Genomic DNA, 24,474 nt, shown 5'->3' with positions numbered 1-24,474 from the left:
TTATATACCTAAGTGTATATAGTTTACAAAGTTAGGGCTGTATATCACATAACATGAGCATTTTCTCATGACCTAGAATATTGTTTATGTACATCCCTGACATACTACATAATATTTCATCACAGGATGAACCATAATTTATTAAACCAATCCTCTGACGGACACTTACGTAGCTTCCAAATGTTTACTAATGTAAGTATTGTGGTGATGTCCATCCTTATACATAAATCTTAACGTCCAACTCTGAACGGTAAAATTACCTGCTCAGGAGGCGTGCCTGTCCTGCAAGACCTCACATGGCTGAGTCTGTGGTTCCCACGTTGAGTTGCTTGCTGGGGGCCCCTGGGGACCTTCAGAAAGTGCCAAGACCGGGCCTCCTGCAGAGATGGTGACTTGAGTGGTCTGGGGGGTGGTCAGGGCTTGGCATTTTATGATTTTTAAGGAGAGTCTCAGCTGGTACTATTATAGGTGGGACTCGCTGTGCTACCTAGTTTTGAAGGCCGTTTAGCTTTGGTGAGGAGAGACTTTGCTCATAGGAGACCTGCTGTGTCGGGGGAAGGAGGCACCAAGTCTTGGGGCGTCTCCTTTGTTTCAGACCCAGCGCTCTTGGCCGAGGCTGGTGGCTGACTCTATGGCACCAGAGGCCAGGGAGCATCAGATGTTGCCTTCCTCTGCCCCTCACTGCATCCCCTTGCCTGATCTCATCCCTCTGTTATGCCAGCCTCCCTGCAAGTCAGGGGCTACCCGTGGTCCTGCCGTGCCAATGGCCATGCAGCAGAAGTTGATCTTGCCTCACAGAGACTGTACGAGGGACGGCAGGAGGCTGCTTGAGCACTTGCCTCTTGGAACTGGCTGTGGCCCCCTTGGCTGATACCCAGTCCCTCCAGCTGCCCAGGAGGAACGGGAATGACATTACGGCCTGGATGTTCTGTTACACTCTCCCCATGTCCCGAGCTTTCCCATCGATTTTAAACCTTGTGTCCGACTCTGATGCTGAGGTAGCTAAGGGGGAGTTTCTGAACACCTGCAGTCAACCTGCCTCTTCACTCTCAGGTCTGGTGCCTCAGGTAGATGCCTGGAGAAGCTGGAGACAGGCTGGCCATCTGTCTGTCTGTCTGTCTGTCTCTCCATAGCTAGCTTGGGCTTCCTCACAGCATGGTGGTCTCAGCGTACTTAGAATTTACCGTCTTGGCTGGCTTCCCCCAGAGCATGTGTTCTAAGAAACCTGGGTAGAAGCTGTGAGGCTTTTTATGACCAAGCTGTGGAATTCACAGAGTCTCACTCCCACCACATTCTATTGGTCAAAAAGTGAGTCTCAGGGCCATTCCAGATTTAAGGGTGGGGATACACAAGCGTATGAATGCCACAGAATGGGGGTCACTGGGGAGCCATCTTTGGAGAGGACTCACCACAGCAACTCCGTGGGGTTGGGTGGGGCTGTTAGAGGCGTCAGGAGAAGGTGATAGCATTCATGTCTTTCTCCTTTCCTCTCTCTTTTCCTACTCACCTAGCCTTCGTTTGCCCAGCAAATTCTATCACATGCACATTCACTCAGAGAGTGGTCGTAGGAAAGCAGAAAGCAAGAGTGACCTTACCCAAAAATCAAGTGAGGGACCTCCTCTGGGCTGAAATCCAGTGCTTTTCTGTACCGTTTTCCCCTAAACTTGATCCACTAGCTCCCTGATGTCTTATGTCAGGAGTTAAGGCTGAAGTCTCTGAGACCTGACATGACTAAGAGCACAGAATTACTGCATCCTTCTACCAGGCTCCTCTACAAGCCCACAAGGCTACTGAGAAAACTACAGCTGTCCCTTGGGACCCAAGGGAGATTGGCTCTGGGACCGCTGTGGGCACCAAAATCCACAGGTGCTCAAGTCCCTTATATAAAATGGCATGGTATGTGCATATAACCAATGCACACCCTCCTGTACACTTTAAATCATCTCTAGATTACTTGTAAGACCTAATACAGTGGAAATACTATGTAAATAGTTGCTGGAATCTGACAAATTCAAGTTTTGCTTTTGGAAATTTCTGGATTTATTTTCCCAAATAGTTTTCATCTGCAGTTTGTTGAATCATGGATAGGGAGGGTTGACTGTATGTCCAAGGGAAGTAGACATGGTGGAATCCAGTGACCACTTTATTAATGGTAGTTTGAGGCCAAACTACGACTTCTGAATTACCCCGGTGGGCAGGTGGGAGCTGCATTGTTCACGAGGAGCACACTTCTTTTTCAGGAGTACAAAAATCACTTAGAGGTCAATGCCCCCCCCCCCCGCCCCCAACTCTATCCATTCCCAATAAGAGGCACTTCAGTCTCTTCAATGAAACCAGAAGAAAGACCTGGATCTATTTCAAACGTCTCTGAGTAAAATTCTGTGTGTGACGCTTCCTGTCACAGAGGTCACTGTTGACCTTGAGTGTGGGGACTGGTCGGTACCCCTCCACTGGACAGCTCTAGGGGACACCTTGGACCTTGAGGAGCTCAAATCTCAGGTCACCATCTGCAAACTTGGCCCCTAAATCTGAGGTTTGGTGAACTTGCCATGCAACGCTAATTCAAATTTGAATCACAAATCCAGATTTTAAAAATCACAGTGCCGGGACTTTCCTGGTGGTCCAGTGGTAAAAAATCTGCCTTACAGTGCAGGGGACACAATTTAATCCCTGGTCAGGGAACTAAGATCTCACGTGCCGTGGGGCAGCTAAGCCTGCGTGCCACAACTACTGAGCTTGTGCACCTCCACTAGAGAGCCCGAGTGCCACAAGCTACAGAGCCCACGCACCCTGGAACCCGCAGGCCACAACTAGAAAGAAGCCTGTGCGCCACAACAAAAGATCTGGCATGCCGCAACTAAGACCCAACGCAGCCAAAAATAAAATAAATAAATAAATAAATAAATAAATAATAAAAAATCTTTAAAAAAAAAAATCAGTGCCAAGCACATAGCCTGGGTGACAGCAGGTGCTCAAAAAATACTTCTTGAATGAACGAATGATCAAAGAGATACAAAGCAATTTGCCCAGGGTCACACAGTGAATTAGCCAAGTGGTCCCTTCCTCCTCTCTCTGTCCCTTGGAGGTACTTATTTTGAGGATATCATTCTCGTGGTGCTGACCTCTCTCTTCCTTGCATAGTAAGTATCTGTGCAGACGCCTTGTCTTTCTGGTTGGACATAAGCTCCTCCAGGGCAGGCATTTGCCGTATCCCCCTCTGCCCCACTTGGGGAGCCCAGCTGAGGGCCCTGCACATGGTAAGAAGTCCACAATGTGTGTTCCCTCCAACGCTGTAGGCTCTGGGTCTTTGAGTCAGTGTATAGGGCTTTGGGTGGCTTCCCCTATTGTGTGACTGTAAGGTTTTTGGTCACTTTTTGCTCTGGGTGCCTTCTAATTTGTGGCTTCAAAATTGCCAAAGGCAAGAAATCAAACACCAAAACTGAGTGAGTGAGCACACACACACATGCGCACACACAGAATCAATTCTTGTTATCTGTGGTTGTTGTGTTCTACAAAGTTGCCATGAACACTGAATTAGCCAATGCTAAGCCATTGCTCCTGGAGGAAGTATAGGGCTGGGTTCCCACAGAACAATCCAGAACCCGGGGTGGGCAGTCTGGGTGCTGACAAGGTGGTCCAAACTTGGTCTATCACTAAAACTTTGTGAGCCAGCAGATAAGTTGGTTTGACTCAATGTTTAGTCACTTCCATGTAAGCAAGTCCTGATTAATTTATCCACTTAATAAAAAATGCCTCTTACTGTACTCTAAAAATGAAATACAAGCAATATTGCTTTTCTGTAATGATAGGAAACTCTCTGCCTGATGAGGCATCTTACAAAGATTGCTTTTATGCAAACAGGCATACAGAAACACATACTGAGCTCCAGGTGTGTATCAGGCAGCGGAGTAGGCTTTGCAGATGACAAAATGAATACGTCATCTTCAACCTTCAAAGATTTCATGATTTCAACTTCTTTCAACTTCTAAGACATTGTTTCTGATAATTTACAAGGGAAAAATAATTTTCTTCTCGCTGCTTGTTTTACTTAGCTATTATTATAATAGCTCTGCATAAAAAAACAACCATAGAAAGGTTACCAAAGGGGAAAGAGGGGGATAAATTAGGAGTTTGGGATTAACATATATACACTACTATATATAAAATAGATAACCAACAAGGACCTACTGTATAGCACAGGAAACTATACTCAATATTTTGTGATAACCTAGAAGGGAAAAGAATCTAAAAAAAATAGATACATATGTATGTATAACTGAATCGCTTTGCTGTACACCTGAAACTAACACAACATTGAAGACCAACTATATTCAATAAAAAAATAAAACAAAGAAACAACTACAGAGTCTTGGAGACATATAACAGCGACATGCACATGAGTTGGAGTGGCTCTGAGGATCCCAGCTGGGCTCACTTTCAAGTCTGGTGTCGACTGGGGTTTGGCTGATCTAGACTGGACTTGGCTGGGCAGCTCTGCTTCTTACCGGTGGGCTGGGATGGCTCAGCATCGAGCTACAACAGCTGGGGTCTCTGTTCTACATCTTTTTCATACTCCTTAGACCAGTGGGCTAGCCAGGCATGTGCTTCTCATGGTGATAGCTGAAGCCTCCTAAGGCACAGGCTCACTTCTGCCTTTTCTGGTGGTCATAGCAAGTCACACGGACAAGCCCAAAGACAAGGTGGCAGGGAAATAATCTTCCTCTTTAGTGGGAGAGATTGCCAAGGCATACAGCAAAGGACATGAACATAGAGAGGGGGTAGAACTGGAGCCAATAATGCAATCTACTACACCCAAATCCACTCAAACTTATGAGAGAGAATTGTTTAAAGGTGGCTTCTTCTGCTGCTTTGGGGTTGTTCCTCAGATGAACTTGGAGATCTTGTATGGCTCTCTCCTTTCTGGGTCTCACTTTCTTCAAATGGGGAGACTGGCAGAAGCTATCTGGCTGTGAAAGGGCCCAGAAAACTGTCACTGGTACCTTCGTGATGTGCTCTCATCATGACCTCTCTTGAGGCAGTGCTCTCCAAGTTGCACTCTGCAAATCGCTAATTCCAGAGAAGGCAACATTAATGGCAATGCGTTAGATAGGAGGTTATCTTGAATTTGTGTACTTGCTTCCAAAAGCACCCTGAGAAATGTTTGCATCAGACTAATTTTGCCCATTCCTTTGGTAGGACTGTGTTCTGGTAATAGGATTGGACAGGCTACATTATTTCCTTTTCTGCTTTGCTAGAGAGAGATTGATTTTCTCCAAGTGAAGTATGAGGCAGCCCTTCCATTAAACAAACGAAACTGCTTAGGTTAGGTAGGCTACAAGCAGGAGCAGTGGTGTGTCGATCAACGTTTCACAGCCAGCTCTCTGGAAGAAAATGCCCCGACTTGCAGTGTTTGCAATTTCTGGGGTATAAACATTCCCACTATGGCTGATTTCAAGCTGCCAACGTGGTGATGTCTCTGAACACAGCCTTGGGAGGAGCTACGCCTGAATGGGTCCGCTCTGCCACCCGCTGTGCTGTTGAGGTGGAAAATGGGTTCATTTCCTGGGTGTTCTTAGGGAAAGAGGAGGTGGCTTTTGTGTTCTCTCTAGATGGTCTTCGAAGTGAAAGTCAGGACTAAATGGATCAGGATGAATCTAGAATGCTGACAGAAAGGGCTTTCTCTGGGATGGGGCTGTATAAAAGTGATAATAACATTGGCTACTTCTTTCCTGGTGCCTACATGCCGGGCACTTTTTTCAAGACTTAGCGTGCATTGACACAATAACTCCTAACCACAACTCTGTGAGACAGGTTCTACTGGAGAATCTGAGACACAAAGAGTGAAATGGTATGCCTCAGGCCACACTCATTAAGTCGAGACTGAGATTAGAGCCCAGAGTGCCTGTCTGAGTCATGAAGTTTTCTCAGAAGCTGGGGAGGTGAACACTGCGACCCATAGCTCTGCTTGCATGGCTCCCTCCAGCCAGTTGCCCTGGTCCACCTTCTTCATTAGGCAAATGAACACTTCCCCTGCAAGATGCAGGAATAAGAACTGCCTTCTCCAAGGATGAGTGTGTGTCTGTCTGCCTGAGCTGTGACTCATGTCTGTGGCTTAATCATAGGCTACATCCAGTGATGGGCAAACAGGGCTTGTACTAGCTCACTAAGCCATTATTAAAAAGTGTGAACTTACAATTAAATATACTATGTTTCTACTCATTACTTCCCAATTATTTTGCTATTATCAATACTCTTGGGGTTATTTACGTCTGTTGACCCATATGGTGGAAATACCCATTTCGTGTGGCTACTGTCACCTTTTCTCAACACCACATTCGGTGACGTGACACTGGTATCTTGAAGTCATTCATGGTGGGAATATTTACACCATGGAAATAACCAAAACAGGGTTTGATTTGGTGTTAGGGATTGGCTAGACTTAAGAAAGTGATGGAGAAAAGATTAATAAGGCAGATTACACTTAAAGGTGTACCATGTCTGTAATTGCTACACTGTGAACAGCACAAAACTTCAAAAGCCATTTTTTCCAATGTTTGAAAACTATTATTCATTCCAGCAAAGAAGTTGCTCACATCACTGATGAGCAAGTGGCATTCCAACATGTAGTTCTGTCTTATTATTAATGTGAACAGAAATATCCCCCAGCATTCGTAATAGAACCATACTCACTTGTCAATTGCAACCACACGTTGTCCACAGATACAAGAATTAGACAAAAATCAATGAAAGAAACTTTCATTTTTTGCCAAGATGGAGGAACAGGGAGCAGGTTTACCCTCCCACCTGAAACATTTTTTTAAAATGGACAGAATATATGAAAAGTGGTGTCAAGACATCTGTCACCAAGAAATGAAGGATAGTGAGAGATAGGAAACCAGGTGAGATCCATGGTTACCCCAGCTTACAGTCTGGAGAGAATATCACAGCAGCTAAACAGAGGAGTGGTCCATTGGAGGGGTAGGGGGCAGACAGAACCTGGTGGGCTCTCTGAGTTGGGGAGATGGAGCCGGAAGTCTGGAAATGCCATGATGGCCAAGAGAAGAGAGAGCGGCTCAGTGGGAACACTCCAGGGATGTTCAGAGCGTGTCCTTCCAGTATTCGGGGGACTAGTGATCAGCACGATAGCTGTGCATTACCTGATGTTACCTGCCTCAGGTTAAAGCCTGCAGGGTTATGCATAAATAATTGTTACAGACTCTCTCTACAATGGAATAATGGGCAAAAATAAACAAGTGTAGTTTGAGATTGGATGCCTCCTTACACAGTGCCAAAAAAATGGTAGATTAGATTTATGTATCAGTAGACACCCTTTAGAGTAATTCAGCTGGACAATGAAAAAGCCAGACTTGATTTATCTACAGCACACCTGGGATGCGGTATCATTAAAGGAGAGAGGTAGAAGGGCATGCAGTACTTCACAATGTGTCATCAGCTGACCGAAATCTTTCACCTAAACATCCAAGATGCAGATGTGGGTGTCACAAACAGACGTGGATGTCAGCCTGGGTCAGGGAGCTGGAGCCGAGGTTGCTATGCCTCTGGATTCAGAGTCGTGGACAAGCTGTCAGCATCATTATGTCTCCGTGGTACTTACTTAAAAGCATTTGTTGAGACGTTCAGTGATGAAGTTAGTGCTCTAACCATCATGCTAGACGGCAGGGTGGTATGACAGATGCGGACATGTCCACTCAGGTTGGGAGCTCAGAGCCCCAGTGCTGAAGCCTCTGAGCATGGGAGGGGGAAAGCTGGCTTTTGTTTTTTCCCTGGAGTGTCACCCTGGGTTCCTGGCTGCTAGAAATTATGGTTATATCATGCCTTTAAATTCCAGTCATCAAATTTGTGTGTAAAGCCACAGAGACACACAGAGACTGTAAATCCTACTGCTACTGAAACCATCTTTTTTCTGGACTGCTGGTCAACCTGCCTTTCCAGACATATCTCACTTAATAGGGGCTGGGGGTTACTTCAGATGAAAGTGCAGGCTCAGAGGTAAAGGCATTTCCCAAGATCTCCCCAAATCTCTCAGTGATGCCTTACTCCAAAACTTGCATTTTTAAACCCTCATGTTACATGACGGTTCTTAAGGAACAATAGTATAAACCATTATTATTTGTATAGTGTTTTACTGTTTTCACATTTACATCATTTGATTTAACCATGTGCACACTCAAAACCATCCCGTCGCATGGGTATCTTTAACTCCATTGCAGAGGTGAGGAAACTGAGCTTCAGGCAGGTTGTGTGTTTTGTCCATTTGGGGGCTTGCAGGATGTGGCAGAGTGGGAATCAAAACTCTGGTGTTTCTGCACTAAATCCTATTATCTTCCCACTCTACCACAAGAAGACGAGACTGTTCTTATATGAAAGAGCAGACTGAGTTTGGTGTGGTTTATTCAGAATATTAGAATACAAAATTGTTCTTGGAAGCCAATGGGAAGAGGTTATTTCAAACTTTTTGCAACATGTGCAGTACTGTTGCCACTTCAATGAGTCATTTAAAAAGGACCCTGATCTTACACCATACACAAAAATCAACTCAAAATGGATTTAAAGACTTAAATGTAAGACCTAAAACTGTAATACTCCTAGAAGAAACCATAGGGGAAAAACTTCATGACACTGGTCTTGGCAATGATTTCACGAATACGACACCAAAAGCACTGACAACAAAAACAAAAATAAACAAGTGGGACTACATCAAACTAAAAAGCTTCTGTACAGCAAAGGAAATAATCAAGGGTGAAAAGGCAGCCTACAATATGGGAGAAAATATTTGCAAACTATATATCTCATAATGGGTTATATCCAAAATATATTTAAAAACTTATACAACTCAATAACAAAAAACCCTAATAACCTGATTAAAATCTGGGTAAGGGCTTTAATAGACGTTTCTCCAAAGAGGACATACAAATGGCCAACAAGTATAGGCAAAGATGCTCAACACCACGAATCCTCAGAGAAATGAAAATGAAAACCACCAATGAGAGATCATCTCACACCTGTCAGGATGGCTACTATCAAAAAACCAGAAGACAACAAATGCTGGTGAAGGTGTGGAGAAACTGTAACTCTTGAACACCATTGGTAAGGATGCAAAATGGTGCAAGTACTATGGAAACAGTATGGATGTTCCTCAGACAATCAAAAATAGAACTCCATATGATTCAGTAATCGCACTTCTGAGTACTTACCCATAAGAATTGAAATGAGGATCTTAAAGAGATTCAGGCATTCTTTATTTTATCGAGTTTTGGAGATATTGCATTTTTTTTTACAAATTGATTGTTTGTGGAAACCTTGCTTCAAGCAAGTCTATCTGCATAATTTTCCCAATAGCATTATTTTTAAATTAAGGTATGTACATTGTGTCTTTACACATAATGCTATTGCACTTGATAGACTACAGTGTAGTGTAAGCGTAATTTTTTTTACATCTTTATTGGAGTATAATTGCTTTACAATGGTGTGTTAATTTCTGCTTTATAACAAAGTGAATCAGTTATACATATACATATGTTCCCATATCTCTTCCCTCTTGCGTCTCCCTCCCTCCTTCCCTCCCTATCCCACCCATCCAGGCGGTCACAAAGCACTGAGCTGATCTCCCTGTGCTATGCGGCTGCTTCCCACTAGCTATCTACCTTACGTTTGGTAGTGTATATATGTCCATGCCTCTCTCTCGCTTTGTCACAGCTTACCCTTCCCCCTCCCCATATCCTCAAGTCCATTCTCTAGTAGGTCTGTATCTTTATTCCTGTTTTACCCCTAGGTTCTTCATGACATTTTTTTTTTTCTTAAATTCCATATATATGTGTTAGCATTTATCTCTCTCTTTCTGACTTACTTCACTCTGTATGACAGACTCTAGGTCTATCCACCTCATTACAAATAGCTCAATTTCGTTTCTTTTTATGGCTGAGTAATAGTCCATTGTATATATGTGCCACATCTTCTTTATCCATTCATCTGATGATGGACACTTAGGTTGTTTCCATTTCCGGGCTATTGCAAATAGAGCTGCAATGAACATTTTGGTACATGACTCTTTTGAATTATGGTTTTCTCAGGTTATATGCCCAGTAGTGGGACTGCTGGGTCATATGGTAGTTCTATTTGTAGTTTTTAAGGAACCTCCATACTGTTCCCTACAGTGGCTGTATCAATTTACATTCCCACCAGCAGTGCAAGAGGGTTCTCTTTTCTCCACACCCTCTCCAGCATTTATTGTTTCCAGATTTTTTGATGATGGCCATTCTGACTGGTGTGGGGTGATATCTCATTGTAGTTTTGATTGGCATTTCTCTAATGATTAATGATGTTGAGCATTCTTTCATGTGTTTGTTGGCAGTCTGTATATCTTCTTTGGAGAAATGTCTGTTTAGGTCTTCTGCCCATTTTTGGATTGGGTTGTTTGTTTTTTTGTTATTGAGCTGCATGAGCTGCTTGTAAATTGTGGAGATTAACCCTTTGTCAGTTGCTTCATTTGCAAATATTTTCTCCCATTCTGAGGGTTGTCTTTTGGTCTTGTTTATGGTTTCCTTTGCTATGCAAAAGCTTTGAAGTTTCATTAGGTCCCATTTGTTTATTTTTGTTTTTATTTCCATTTCTCTAGGAGGTGGGTCAAAAAGGATCTTGCTGTGATTTATGTCATAGAGTGTCCTGCCTATGTTTTCCTCTAAGAGTTTGATAGTCTCTGGCCTTACATTTAGGTCTTTAATCCATTTTGAGCTTATTTTTGTGTATGGTGTTAGGGAGTGATCTAATCTCATACTTTTACATGTACCTCCAGTTTTCCCAGCACCACTTATTGAAGAGGCTGTCCTTTCTCCACTGTACATTCCTGCCTCCTTTATCAAAGATAAGGTGACCATATGTTCGTGGGATTATCTCTGGGCTTTCTATCCTGTTCCATTGATCTATCTTTCTGTTTTTGTGCCAGTACCATAGTGTCTTGATTACTGTAGCTTTGTAGTATAGTCTGAAGTCAGGGAGCCTGATTCCTCCAGCTCCGTTTTTCGTTCTCAAGATTGCTTTGGCTATTCGGGGTCTTTTGTGTTTCCATACAAATTGTGAAAGTTTTTGTTCTAGTTCTGTGAAAAATGCCAGTGGTAGTTTGATAGGGATTGCATTGAATCTGTAGATTGCTTTGGGTAGTAGAGTCATTTTCACAATGTTGATTCTTCCAATCCAAGAACATGGTATATCTCTCCATCTATTTGTATCATCTTTAATTTCTTTCATCAGTGTCTTATAATTTTCTGCATACAGGTCTTTTGTCTCCTTAGGTAGGTTTATTCCTAGATATTTTGTTCTTTTTGTTGCAATGGTAAATGGGAGTGTTTCCTTGATTTCACTTTCAGACTTTTCATCATTAGTATATAGGAATGCCAGAGATTTCTGTGCATTAATTTTGTATCCTGCTACTTTACCAAATTCATTGATTAGCTCTAGTAGTTTTCTGGTAGCATCTTTAGGATTCTCTATGTATAGTATCATGTCATCTGTACACAGTGACAGCTTTACTTTTTCTTTTCTGATTTGGATTCCTTTTATTTCCTTTTCTTCTCTGATTGCTGTGGCTAAAACTTCCAAAACTATGTTGAATAAGAGTGGTGAGAGTGGGCAACCTTGTCTTGTTCCTGATTTTAGTAGAAATGCTTTCAGTTTTTCACCATTGAGGATGATGTTGGCTGTGGGTTTGTCATATATGGCCTTTATTATGTTGAGGAAAGTTCCCTCTATGCCTACTTTCTGCCGGGTTTTTATCATAAATGAGTGTTGAATTTTGTCGAAAGCTTTCTCTACATGTATTGAGATGATCATATGGTTTTTCTCCTTCAAGTTGTTAATATGGTATATCACATTGATAGATTTGCGTATATTGAAGAATCCTTGCATTCCTGGAATAAACCCCACTTGATCATGGTGTATGGTCCGTTTAATGTGCTGTTGGATTCTGTTTGCTAGTATTTGTTGAGGATTTTTGCATCTATGTTCATCAGTGATATTGGCCTGTAGTTTTCTTTCTTTGTGGCATCCTTGTCTGGTTTTGGTATCAGGGTGATGGTGGCCTCGCAGAATGAGTTTGGGAGTGTTCCTCCCTCTCCTATATTTTGGAAGAGTTTGAGAAGGACAGGTGTTAGTTCTTCTCTAAATGTTTGATAGAATTTGCCTGTGAAGCCGTCTGGTCCTGGGCTTTTGTTTGTTGGAAGATTTTTAATCACAGTTTCAATTTCAGTGCTTGTGATTGGTCTGTTCATATTTTCTGTTTCTTCCTGATTCAGTCTTGGCATGTTGTGCATTTCTAAGACTTTGTCCATTTCTTCCAGGTTGTCCATTTTATTGGCATAGAGTTGCTTGTAGTAACCTCTCATGATCTTTTGTATTTCTGCAGTGTCAGTTGTTACTTCTCCTTTTTCATTTCTAATTCTATTGATTTGAGTCTTCTCCCTTTTTTTCTTGATGAGTCTGGCTAATGGTTTATCAATTTTGTTTATCTTCTCAAAGAACCATCTTTTAGTTTTATTTATCTTTGCTATTGTTTCCTTCATTTCTTTTTCAATTATTTCTGATCTGATTTTTATGATTTCTTTCCTTCTGCTAACTTTGGGGTTTTTTGGTTCTTCTTTCTCTAATTGCTTTAGGTTAGTTGTTTATTCGAGATGTTTCCTGTTTCTTAAGGTAGGATTGTATTGCTATAAACTTCCCTCTTAGAACTGCTTTTGCTGCATCCCATAGGTTTTGGGTCATCCTGTCTCCATTGTCATTTGTTTCTAGGTATTTTTTAATTTCCTCTTTGATTTCTTCAGTGATCACTTCGTAATTAAGTAGTGTATTGTTTAGCCTCCATGTGTTTGTATTTTTAACAGATCTTTTCCTGTAATTGATAACTAGTCTCATAGCATTGTGGTCAGAAAAGATACTTGATACAATTTCAATTTTCTGAAATTTCCCAAGGCTTGATTTGTGAGCCAAGATATGATCTATCCTGGAGAATGTTCCATGAGCAGTTGAAAAAAATGTGTATTCTGTTGTTTTTGGATGGACTGTCCTATAAATATCAATAAGTCCACCTTGTTTAATGTATTATTTAAAGCTTGTGTCTCCTTATTTATTTTCATTTTGGATGATCTGTCCATTGGTGAAAGTGGGGTGTTAAAGTCCCCTACTATGAATGTGTTACTGTCGATTTCCCCTTTTATGTCTGTTAGTATTTGCCTTATGTATTGAGGTGCTCCTTTGTTGGGTGCATAAATATTTACAATTGTTATATCTTCTTCTTGGAATGATCCCTTGATCATTATGTAGTGTCCTTCTTTGTCTCTTCTAATAGTCTTTATTTTAAAGTCTCTTTTGTCTGATATGAGAATTGCTACTCCAGCTTTCTTTTGGTTTCCATTTGCATGAAATATCTTTTTCCATCCCCTCATTTTCAGTCTGTATGTGTCTCTAGGTCTGAAGTGTGTCTCTTGTAGACAGCAAATATATGGGTCTTGTTTTTGTATCCATTCAGCCAATCTGTGTCTTTTGGTGGGAGCATTTAGTCCATTTACATTTAAAGTAATTATCGATATGTATGTTCCTATTCCCATTTTCTAATTGTTTTGGGTTCATTATTGTAGGTCTTTTCCTTCTGTTTCTTGCCTAGAGAAGTTACTTTAGCATTTGTTGTAAAGCTGGTTTGGTGGTGCTGAACTCTCTCAGCTTTTGCTTGTCTGTAAAGGTTTTAATTTCTCCATCAAATCTGAATGAGATCCTTGCTGGGTAGAGTAATTTTGGTTGCAGGTTTTACTCCTTCATCACTTTAAATATGTCCTGCCAGTCCCTTCTGGCTTGCAGAGTTTCTGCTGAAAGATCAGCTGTTAACCTTATGGGGATTCCCTTGTGTGTTATTTTTCCCTTGCTGCTTTTAATATGTTTTCTTTGTATTTAATTTTTGACAGTTTGATTAATATGTGTCTTGGTGTATTTCTCCTTGGATTTATCCTGTATGGGACTCTCTGTGCTTCCTGGACTTGATTAAATATTTCCTTTCCCATATTAGGGACGTTTTCAACTATAATCTCTTCAAATATTTTCTCAGTCCCTTTCTTTTTCTTTTCTTCTTCTGGGACCCCTATAATCCGAATGTTGGTGTGTTTGACGTTGTCCCAGAGGTCTCTGAGACTGTCCTCAGTTCTTTTCATTCTTTTTTCTTTATTCTGCTCTGCAGTAGTTATTTCCACTATTTTATCTTCCAGGTCACTTATCCGTTCTTCTGCCTCAGTTATTCTGCTATTGATCCCATCTAGAGTATTTTAAATTTCATTTATTGTGTTGTTCATCGTTGTTTGTTTCATCTTTAGTTCTTCTAGGTCCTTGTTAAATGTTTCTTGCATTTTGTCTATTCTATTTCCAAGATTTTGGATCATCTTTACTATCATTATTCTGAATTCTTTTTCAGGTAGACTGCCTATTTCCTCTTTATTTGTTAGGTCTGGTGGGTTTTTATCTTGCTCCTTCATCTGTGGTGTGTTTTTCTGTCTTCTCATCTTGCTTATCTTACTGTGTTTGGGGTCTCCTTTTTTCAGGCTGCAGGTTCGTAGTTCCTGTTGTTTTTGGTGTCTGTCCCCAGTGGCTAAGGTTGGTTAAGTGGGTTGTGTAGGCTTCCTGGTGGAGGGGACTAGTGCCTGTGTTCTGGTGGATGAGGCTGGATCTTGTCTTTCTGGTGGGCAGGTCCACGTCTGGTGGTGTGTTTTGGGGTGTCTGTGGACTTACTATGATTTTAGGCGCTCTCTGCTAATGGGTGTGGTTGTGTTCCTGTCTTGCTAGTTGTTTGGCATAGGATGTCCAGCACTGTAGCTTGCTGGTCGTTGAGTGAAGCTGGGTGCTGGTGTTGAGATGGAGATCTCTGGGAGATTTTCACTGTTTGATATTATGTGGAGCTGGGAGGTCTCTTGTGGACCAGTGTCATGAAGTTGGCTCTCCCTCCTCAGAGGCATAGCACTCACTCCTGGCTGCAGCACCAAGAGCCTTTCATCCACATGGCTGAGAATAAAAGGGAGAAAAAGTAGAAAGAAAGAATTAGTATAAGTAGAAAGAAAGAAAGGAGGGAGGGAGGGAGGGAGAAAGGAAGGAAGGAGGGAAGGAAGGAAAAAAAGAAAGGAGATAAAGTAAGATAAAATAAAGTAAGATGAAATATAATAAAGTTATTAAAATAAAAAATAATTATTGAGAAAAAAAAGAAAAAAGTTAAACGAAACAAAAACGGACGGATAGAACCCTAGGACAAATGGTGGAAGCAAAGCTATGCAGACAAAATCTCACACAGGAGCATACACATACACACTCACAAAAAGAGGAAAAGGGGAAAAAATCATAAATCTTGCTCTCAAAGTCCACCTCCTCAATTTGGGATGATTCGTTGTCTAAAGGAGGGAAGGAAGGAAAAAGAAAGAAAGAAAGAAAAAGAAAGAAAGAAAAAGAACAGAAAGTAAAATAAAGTTATTAAAATAAAAAATAAATATTATGAGAGAAAAAGAAAAAAATTAAAAAAACAAAACAAAAACGGACGGATAGAACCCTAGGACAAATGGTGGAAGCAAAGCTATACAGACAAAATCTCACACGGAAGCAGACACATACACACAAAAAGAGGAAAAGGGGAGAAACTAATAAATCTTGCCCTCAAAGTCCACCTCCTTAATTTGGGATGATGGCTGTCTATTCAGGTCTTCCACAGATGCAGGGTACATCAAGTTGATTGTGGAGCTTTAATCCGCTGCTTCTGAGGCTGCTGGGAGAGATTTCCCTTTCTCTTCTTTGTTCTCACAACTCCCAGGGGCTCAGCTTTGGATTTGGCCCCGCTTCTGCGTGTAGGTCGCCGGAGGGCGTCGTTTCTTTGCTCAGACAGGACAGGGTTAAAGGAGCCGCTGATGCGGGGGCTCTGGCTCACTTAGGCCTGGGGGAGGGAGGGGCACGGCGTGCGGGGCGGGCCTGCGGCGGCAGAGGCTGGCCTGACGTTGCACCAGCGTGAGGTGCGTCGTGCGTTCTCCCGGGGGAGTTGTCCCTGGATCCCGGGAACCTGGCAGTGGCGGGCTGCACAGGCTCCCCGGAAGCGGGGTGTGGATAGTGACCTGTGCTCGCACACAGGCTTCTTGGTGGCGGCAGCAGCAGCCTTAGCGTCTCCTGCCCGTCTCTGGGGTCCGCGCTTTTAGCCGCGGCTCGCGCCCGTCTCTGGACCTCCTTTAAGCAGCGCTCTTAATCCCCTCTCCTTGCGCACCAGGAAACAAAGAGGTAAGAAAAAGTCTCTTGGCTCTTCGGCAGTTCCAGACTTTTCTCGGGACTCCCTCCCGGCTAGCTGTGGCGCACTAACCCCTTCAGGCTGTGTTCACTCCGCCAGTCCTCTCCCTGCGCTCCGACGGAAGCCCGAGCCTCAGCTCCCAGCCCCGCCCGCCCCAGCGGGTGAGCAGACAAGCCTCTCGGGCTGGTGAGTGCCGGTCGGTACCGATCCTCTGGGCGGGAATCTCCTCGCTTTGCCCTCCGCACCCCTGTGGCTGTGCTCTCCTCCGCGCCACCCGCAGTCTCCGCCCGCGAAGGGGCTTCCTAGTGTGTAGAAACCTTTCCTCCTTCACAGCTCCCTCCCGCTGGTGCAGGTCCCGTCCCTATTGTTTTGTCTCTGTTTATTCTTTTTTCTCTTGCCCTACCCAGGTACTTGGGGGGTTTCTTGCCTTTTGGGAGGTCTGAGGTCTTCTGCCAGCGTTCAGTAGGTATTCTGTAGGAGTTGTTCCACGTGTAGATGTATTTCTGGTGTATCTGTGGGGAGGAAGGTGATCTCCGCGTCTTACTCTTCCGCCGTCTTCCCGGAAGCCTCCCTAAGCATAATTTTTATATGCACTGGGAAACCAAAAAATTCATGTGACTGCCTGTATTGTGATTCCCCTTTACTGTGATATCCCCTGTACAGTGATACCCCTTTACTGTGATATCCCCTTACTGTGATATCCCCTTTATTGCGGTGGTCTGAAACTGAACCTGCAGTATCTCTGAGGTCTGCCCATACTAGCACTGTCATGTTGATTGCAGCACTTTTCACAATAGGAGAGATGTGGAGACAACCTAAATGTCCGTAGAAAGATAAATGGACAAAGAAAATGTGTCCTATAAATACAATGGAATATTATTCAACCTTAAAAAAGAAGAAAATCCTTCAATATGCAACAGGTCATTGTACTCAGTGAAATAAACCAGTCACAGAAGGACAAATATATGATTCTATATATATGAGGTAGTGAAAATAGTCAAATCCATAAAACTGAAGACTGGAGTGTTGGTTCCCAGGAGCTGGGGGAGGGGGAAGTGAAGAGTTATTGATATTAATCAGCAGGCCTGAAGTTTCAGGTAAGGAAGATGAATAAACTCTAGAGACCTGTTCTACAACCTTGTACTACAGTCAACAATAATGTACTGTGCACAAAACATAAGAGGACAGATCTCATGCTAAGTGTTCTTACAATAAAATTTTTTAATAAAAAAGAAACATAAATTAGGAGTTTGGGATTAAAATATACACACTACAACATATAAAATAGATAGCTATCCATAACAAGGACCTACTGTATAACACAGGGAACTATACTCAATATCTTATAATAACCTATAATGGAAGAGAATGTAAAAAAAGAATATCTATATTTATATATATGTATATAACTGAATCACTTTGCTGTACACCTGAAACTAACACAACATTGTAAATCAACTACATTTCAACGAAAAATTTTAAAAAATCATGTTAAGTGGAAAAAAACCCACAAAACCACTTGACTTTTTAGGACAATATCAGAATGAAAAAAACCAAACAAAAACAAAAAGAGGGGGAAAAAAGGACACACATACTCAGGTCTGGAAGGTTTTCTTTGGCCTCTTGGGTTACATTTCTGGCACACCCCTATGGGCTGGCTGACTTGAAGCAATTTACTTAACCTCTCTGAGCCTCAGTTTTCCTGTCTGCCAATTGGGAATAACCTTGCCTCCCACGGTTATTGTGAGGTTTAAGTGAGCTGATCCCTGAGATAAAGCATTCAGGCTGAGCAGGCTCAGGGGGCCAGAGAGCACCTGCAGGCAGAGTCAGCTGCTGTCTGGTGCATGGCAGAGGCAGAGGGGTGTGGCCGGACATCAGCAGTAAGTAGCATCCTCTGCAGCCTCATGTACCCTTCCTGGCTGATGTGGATGGTGGGGGCCTGTGCTCAGGGGTGTGGAGTCCTGGGAAAAGACTAGACTTCTGCATAGCTGGCAGGTGTGGGAGTGGGGGCATCCGGGGGGGCGGTGGTCAGCGTCAACGTGTTCCTCCTGGAGGGCTGAGCCTGCAGGACCACACCCCAGTGGCGTTATGCTGTGCTTGGAGCTCGCCCCTTTCTCAGTTGATGTAATACGACGAACTTTCCCACCAAACACCGTTAAACATCTAGACTCCATTTTACCCTCTGCTTTTTCAACATCACACAAGGCCCTTCATTATTATTTATTTATTTATTTATTGAGGTACGCGGGCCTCTCACTATTGTGGCCTCTCCTGTTGTGGAGCACAGGCTACGGACGCACAGGCTCAGCAGCCATGGCTCACGGACCCAGCCGCTCTGCAGCATGTGGGATCCCCCCGGACCGGGGCACGAACCCGTGTCCCCTGCATCGGCAGGCGGACTCTCAACCACTGCGCCACCAGGGAATCCCCCCTTCATTATTTTAAGAAATGAAATAACTCAGTTAAAATGTATTTGGAGAATTTTGCATCTCTGAGATGTTGAAAAATCTGAATAGGGAATCCCGACTATTTTGACTCAAAAGTAATAAAGCTTTAGGTTTAAAGAATACAGTTGAAACACTTCCCACTTTAATTGGTCCATGCCCCTATGCAAACACATCACAGACACTTAGGACCTGTCCGGGAGGCTGAGGCGTCACCATGTCATTAGGGTACCTGGGAATTAGGGTACCTCGGTTCTGGTTGTAGTGATGATTCATACCCTCTGAATGTATTTAAAAGTGGGTTTAGGATCATCTGTTCAATTTCCATTTCTTTCTTCACTTTTAAATTTTCAAATTAAATACATGCAAAATAAGTTTTGTAATAAGAAGAGTCACAAATGCGTGAGATCCTATACTCACCACCCAGCTTAAGTGTTGAAATAGTAACAATTTCTTTGAAGCTCTTATGCGGCCCTCCCATACCCTCCCGGCCTCCGGCCCCTCCTAGGGATCATCACCACCTTGGGTTTTCTGTTTATCCCAACCTTGCTTTTATTTATAGTTTTATTACACATGTGAATATCCGTAATCAGCATGTTTAATTCTGCATGATTTTTCACTTTAAAATTTGATGCGTACCTACCTATTCTTCTGGGACGTGCTTTTTCCCTTAAGATTATGTTTTTGAGATTCTTGCATTTTCTTTTTGAGTTCATTCGTTTGCATTATTCTGTGGCTGTCTATTAAATGACTAGACCGTATACCATCTAATTTCACGGTTTCTACTTGTCCAGTTTTTCTTTTTTCTCTATGCCTCCTTTTTTCTGGATTGTTTTCTTTTCCTTTTTTTTTTTTTAAGCTCCTTCAATTGGTTTGGAAGTTTTGCACTCCATGTTTAATCTTGCCGGCTCCCTCTTTTTCCGTCAGCCAAAGCAGTCTCTGCTTTCAAGGGTCCCTGTGATTGGATTGGGCCCATCTGCATAATTCCCTATCTTAAGGTCACCTGTTCTGTCTAATATGACCTAACCATGGGAGTGATACCTGTCATCCTCACAGGTTCCATGAATCAGGGCCAAACATCTTTGTGGCATCACGTTAGAAATTGTTCCGCAGCTGTGACGGTGTCTGACTAACAGGGTTGGCAGAAATGCCTCTACGTGACTCGTGGAGCTGGGTCGTGAGAGGTGACCCAGGCTCCCTCTTTGTGCACTGGCACGCTAGGAAGTCAACTTCCCGGAGTCCACCATGCTGTGAGGAAGCCGCACCACACACAGGGGTCATGGGGGGCCCTCCAGCAGGCAGCCCCCTGTCCTGAGGCATCCCAGGTGCGGCCCCAGAACCGTGAGGGGCCAGCCCCCGCTGTGGAGTCGCTCCCAGTCTTCAAGTCCCCCCAGCCGAGGTCCAGACGTAGCAGAGCAGAAACGAGCCAGCCCCCTGGGCTCTGTTCAGATTCCTGACCCGCGAATTCAAGAGTCTAACGAAATGGTTGTCTTATTCTCTCCTTTGGGTGTAATCTCTTACGCATTGATGGTAACTGGGACAAATCTTAAGGTAGAAAAAAAAATCAGATTTTCTCACTGACTTTTATTGAAGGGCTGGGGTGGGAGGGGGGCGGCACTGCTCAGCATACACCCTTTCCCCGGGGGCTTCTCATATGTGATGAGAAACACAAATTTAAGTATTATTTAAATATTTGTTGAGAATCCCCTGGTGGTCCAGTGGTTACGACTCTGCACTTCCACTGCAGGGGGGCATGGGTTCGATACCTGGCTGGGGAACTAAGATCCTGCAAGCCGAGAGGCGTGGCCAAATAAATAAATAATAAATAAGTAAATATTTATTATTTACATTTACCCTGTGCAGGACACTGATCGGGGTGCTGGGACACAGGTGCTGGATGGGGTTGGGGGAGCATCCCTCCCCCCATGAAGCTTAGAGGCTAGTGAGGAAGAACCAAAAACTAAAATCCAAGCAGTTAAATATTCAAGATGCTTTCAGATGTTGACACTCGTACAGAGGAGGGAGTGGAGCCCCGTGTCGGGGTGGGGCGGGGGGAGAGGCCCTTCTGACTGGGCAGCGGGTGAAGGCTGCCGGAAGGGGTAGCCGCTGAACCTGGGATATTCTGCTATCATGCTTGTTTTGGAATGTGACTGCGTCCAGTGGGATTGCTATATTAGGAAACAAGTTTTGCATTTGCTGATGTGTGATTTCATTTGCAAAAACACTGGGGAAACACAGAAAACTGCACCCAGCTGAACTGAGCTGCGAAGGAATACAGTCGAGGCACACGCGTGGGCCTCCAGCACCTGCCGGCTCCCTGGGCTCAGGGCGTTCGTGACCTGCCATGCCCGTGCATGGCTCCTGATCAGCCTCTGTCCGATTCCAGAAAACCTCCCCCCACCCCATTCACAGTAATCCCAAGCTACCACCCTGCCGACGTCCACTTCCACAAGCAAACTTCAGGCCTTTTTCTAGGTTAAGGGACACAGTTATGGTCATATTTATGTATTTCTCAACCACTTACATGTGTAAAACTGGGCCACCATTCTTATTAGGTTCCAATCTTTTTTTTTTTTTTTTTTTTTGTGGTACACGGGCCTCTCACTGTTGTGGCCTCTCCCGTTGCGGAGCACAGGCTCCGGACGCACAGGCTCAGTGGCCATGGCTCACGGGCCCAGCTGCTCCGCGGCATATGGGATCTTCCCAGACCAGGGCACGATCCCGTGTCCCCTGCATCGGCAGGCGGACTCTCCACCACTGCGCCACCAGAGAAGCCCAGGTTCCAATCTTTTTTAATGCGTCACTGACAGTTTTGAATGCTGTGCCCCAGGCCCATGGCCCTGTAAACCGTGTGGTTTGGTTGGCATGATTCTGCACAGCTCGGTGACTTTCAGGAAGACGTAGGCCATGTTGTAGCAGGACTGGCTGTACAAGAAGGATGTTGGAGATCCTGGGAGTCTTGGAGCAACAAGCCCACTGTCCCAGAGGCAGGAGCGGGCTTCGTGTGCCTGACGAGCAGGGTGACTGCCTGACAGGGCAGAGGGCGACAAGAAAAGATAAAGAGGGGACAACCGGGGGGCGGGGGGGGGCTGGGTCATTTGGGGCCTTCTAGTCCATAGTGAGGAGTTTGGATGGGGCACAGTGGAGGGATCAAATATACCATCAGCCTCATCACTGGTGGAGCTGGACCAAGGGGCACAGGGGAGGGGGAGGGGAGGAGAGGGGTCAGCTGTGTGCTGCCCCCTGTGGGCAGGTGTGTGCAAGGTCTCTCAAGGAAGCACCAGCGGGGGTGGGGGGTGGGGGGTGGGGGGTGGGTGGGTGGGGTAATGGGTTTCCCCCAACAACTTCAATTCACTTTCTTTTTGCTTTGCACCAGCGCACAGCCCAGTGCTCAGGGGTGACTAGGAGAAGTGGGGCATTCCCCCTGGGTGACATCTTCACCATTACCTGGTCCCACCTCCACTCCAAGAGGGGAATGATTTACTTACGTTCATGATGGCAAACCTGGGACTGGAAACCAAGTCTAAGTCTTAATTGATTCATTGATGACTGATTGATTGATTGGCAGTGGGTGAAGGCACAGGTTTTCACTTTCCCGGGGGAGCAGTGCCTTACATTCCTACGTTGTTAATAATACCCACATTGAAGGGATTTGAAGAAATTGTGTTTCTTGCCACCAATATCTGCCCATAAGCATTATGAACTTCCTTGGCTACCTTAGAAATTTTTCATTACGACATTATTCCCATTCAGAAATGTTGGCGTCCTTGACTTTCTAATGCTCTCAAGGACAAAGCTGTGCTACTCTCTTTGATCTCCCTGTGATCGGGGTGCCTTAATTCTGGGAAGTCTTTTTCCGGCACCAGGATGGGGATATAGCAGGGTTGATATGTAATTAGTGGAGGAATTCCAGGTGAGCTGTGAGTGGCAGAAGAGAATTACAGTGGCTCTATCCTATGGGTGGGGAAACCGAGGCAGCAGGGGAGGATAACCTACAGCACAGCAGGTCTCAGGTGTCCAGGATGCATGACTCTACTCCTCTCTCCCACCACCTCACTTTCTAAGCTACTCCTCACCCAGACAGAGGGACCAGCGCCCTCCAGGTTTTAGCCATCAGGTGATGCTGGTGGGCTCTTCCCTGGGCATTTAGTTTCTTCACACTGTTTAGGGATTCTGCCGTGAACCGGAGGTCTCTCTTGGTCTTCACTGAGGCTCTTCCTCCCCAACTGCCCATACCCCTCCTTCTTCCAAAAGGACCTGGTGTGGGAACTCGCAAGGACCTTCCCTCAGACCTGCCGAGCTTGCCCCATCATCCCTGCCCGTCTTCTGGCTCATCGCCACCATCCAAACCCCTCACATTCCTAAGGCCTGGGTACATCTTGCTTCCGCCATGAATATCTCCAGTGATTCCAACACTTGCTGACTCCCCTGTCTATATAAGTCTGTAGTCTTTACATCCAAGTCAGAAATCTTTCATTGATGAAGAATAGATTCACACTCAGATGAGCTCAAGTTAAGAAATAACAAAATAAAGGTAGTCTATAGGAAATTTATTCAAGAATTCAGGAAGGAATAGGCATGGGTTGAATGACTAGGCTTCAGGATGCGTGTGAATGGGTTAATTCTGAGAAGGGAGCTGGCCTTTCCTGCATCTCCAGCTCCACCCCACTGCTCCCTCCTTATTTGTTTCTCTCTGTTATTTTTACCCAATCTTTACTTCCCCATGGCTCCCCTGTCCTCAACTCGTGATGCTCACTGCACCCACAACTGACCAGAAACCTTCCTCTTAATCTCTTGGTTCCAGTTCTTGGAACGAGAAGACTTCGGTTGACCCAGTTTACCCTTTTGAACCAGGGCACACAAGCCGTAAGTCTGGCCAGCCAATGGACCACTCCACCCTGGGTCAGGGGTCCACCCTCACTCAATCAATGGTGACCCAAAAGGTTAGGGTGACATGGCATGACACCCATTGATCTGGGGGTGCATGAATGGAGGCCTCATTAAAGGGGTGTGTGCGGGGTAGGGGGTAACTTGGCATCTTCAGTTCCACAGAGTTTAGTACTTAATGGTCCTTGTAATGCTTCATACGTCTTACTCTTGCCTCCTTTATGAGATGGGCCCCGGCTGGCTCATCTGTCAAACAGTCCCTGTTCTGCTTGACCCGAACTTTCCACAGTGTTGTGGAGAGGATCAACAGAACTGATGTCTGTTTTAAACATGAAATGTCATCCTGAGTGTCCAATGAAGGGCAATTGATTAAATGAATTAAGGCAGTCTTGTACAATAGAAAACTATTCTACTATTAAAATGAAGTAGCTGCAGAATATTTATGTGGAAGATGCTTAAGACATTGTTAAATGGAAGAAAATGAATTCTAAACAGTGTAAACATGATGATTTTGTTTGTGAGTATGTGTACACACACACACACACACACACACACACACACACACACATTCATCCTTGTATGTGGAAAGATGCTCACCAAAATATCAACAGTGATCCAACCTGGGTGTTAAGATTACTGATGATCTAAATTTTATCCTATTTGCTTAGCTATATTTTAATTTTTTCTGTGATAAGCATTTATCGCTTTTGCAATAAGAAAAAGAAATGAAAGGAACTACTGTGTAATGCAAGGATGTAATTTCCTGAAGGATAAGCTATTTTTTGTTTTTTTTAGACCTCACTGCAATCAATAATGTGGGGCTCCCTTAAATCTTAC

The sequence above is a fragment of the Orcinus orca genome, chromosome 16 (assembly GCF_937001465.1).
Source record: "Orcinus orca chromosome 16, mOrcOrc1.1, whole genome shotgun sequence".
NCBI classification, from domain to species: domain Eukaryota; kingdom Metazoa; phylum Chordata; class Mammalia; order Artiodactyla; family Delphinidae; genus Orcinus; species Orcinus orca.
Note: the sequence above shows the minus strand (reverse complement) of the source record.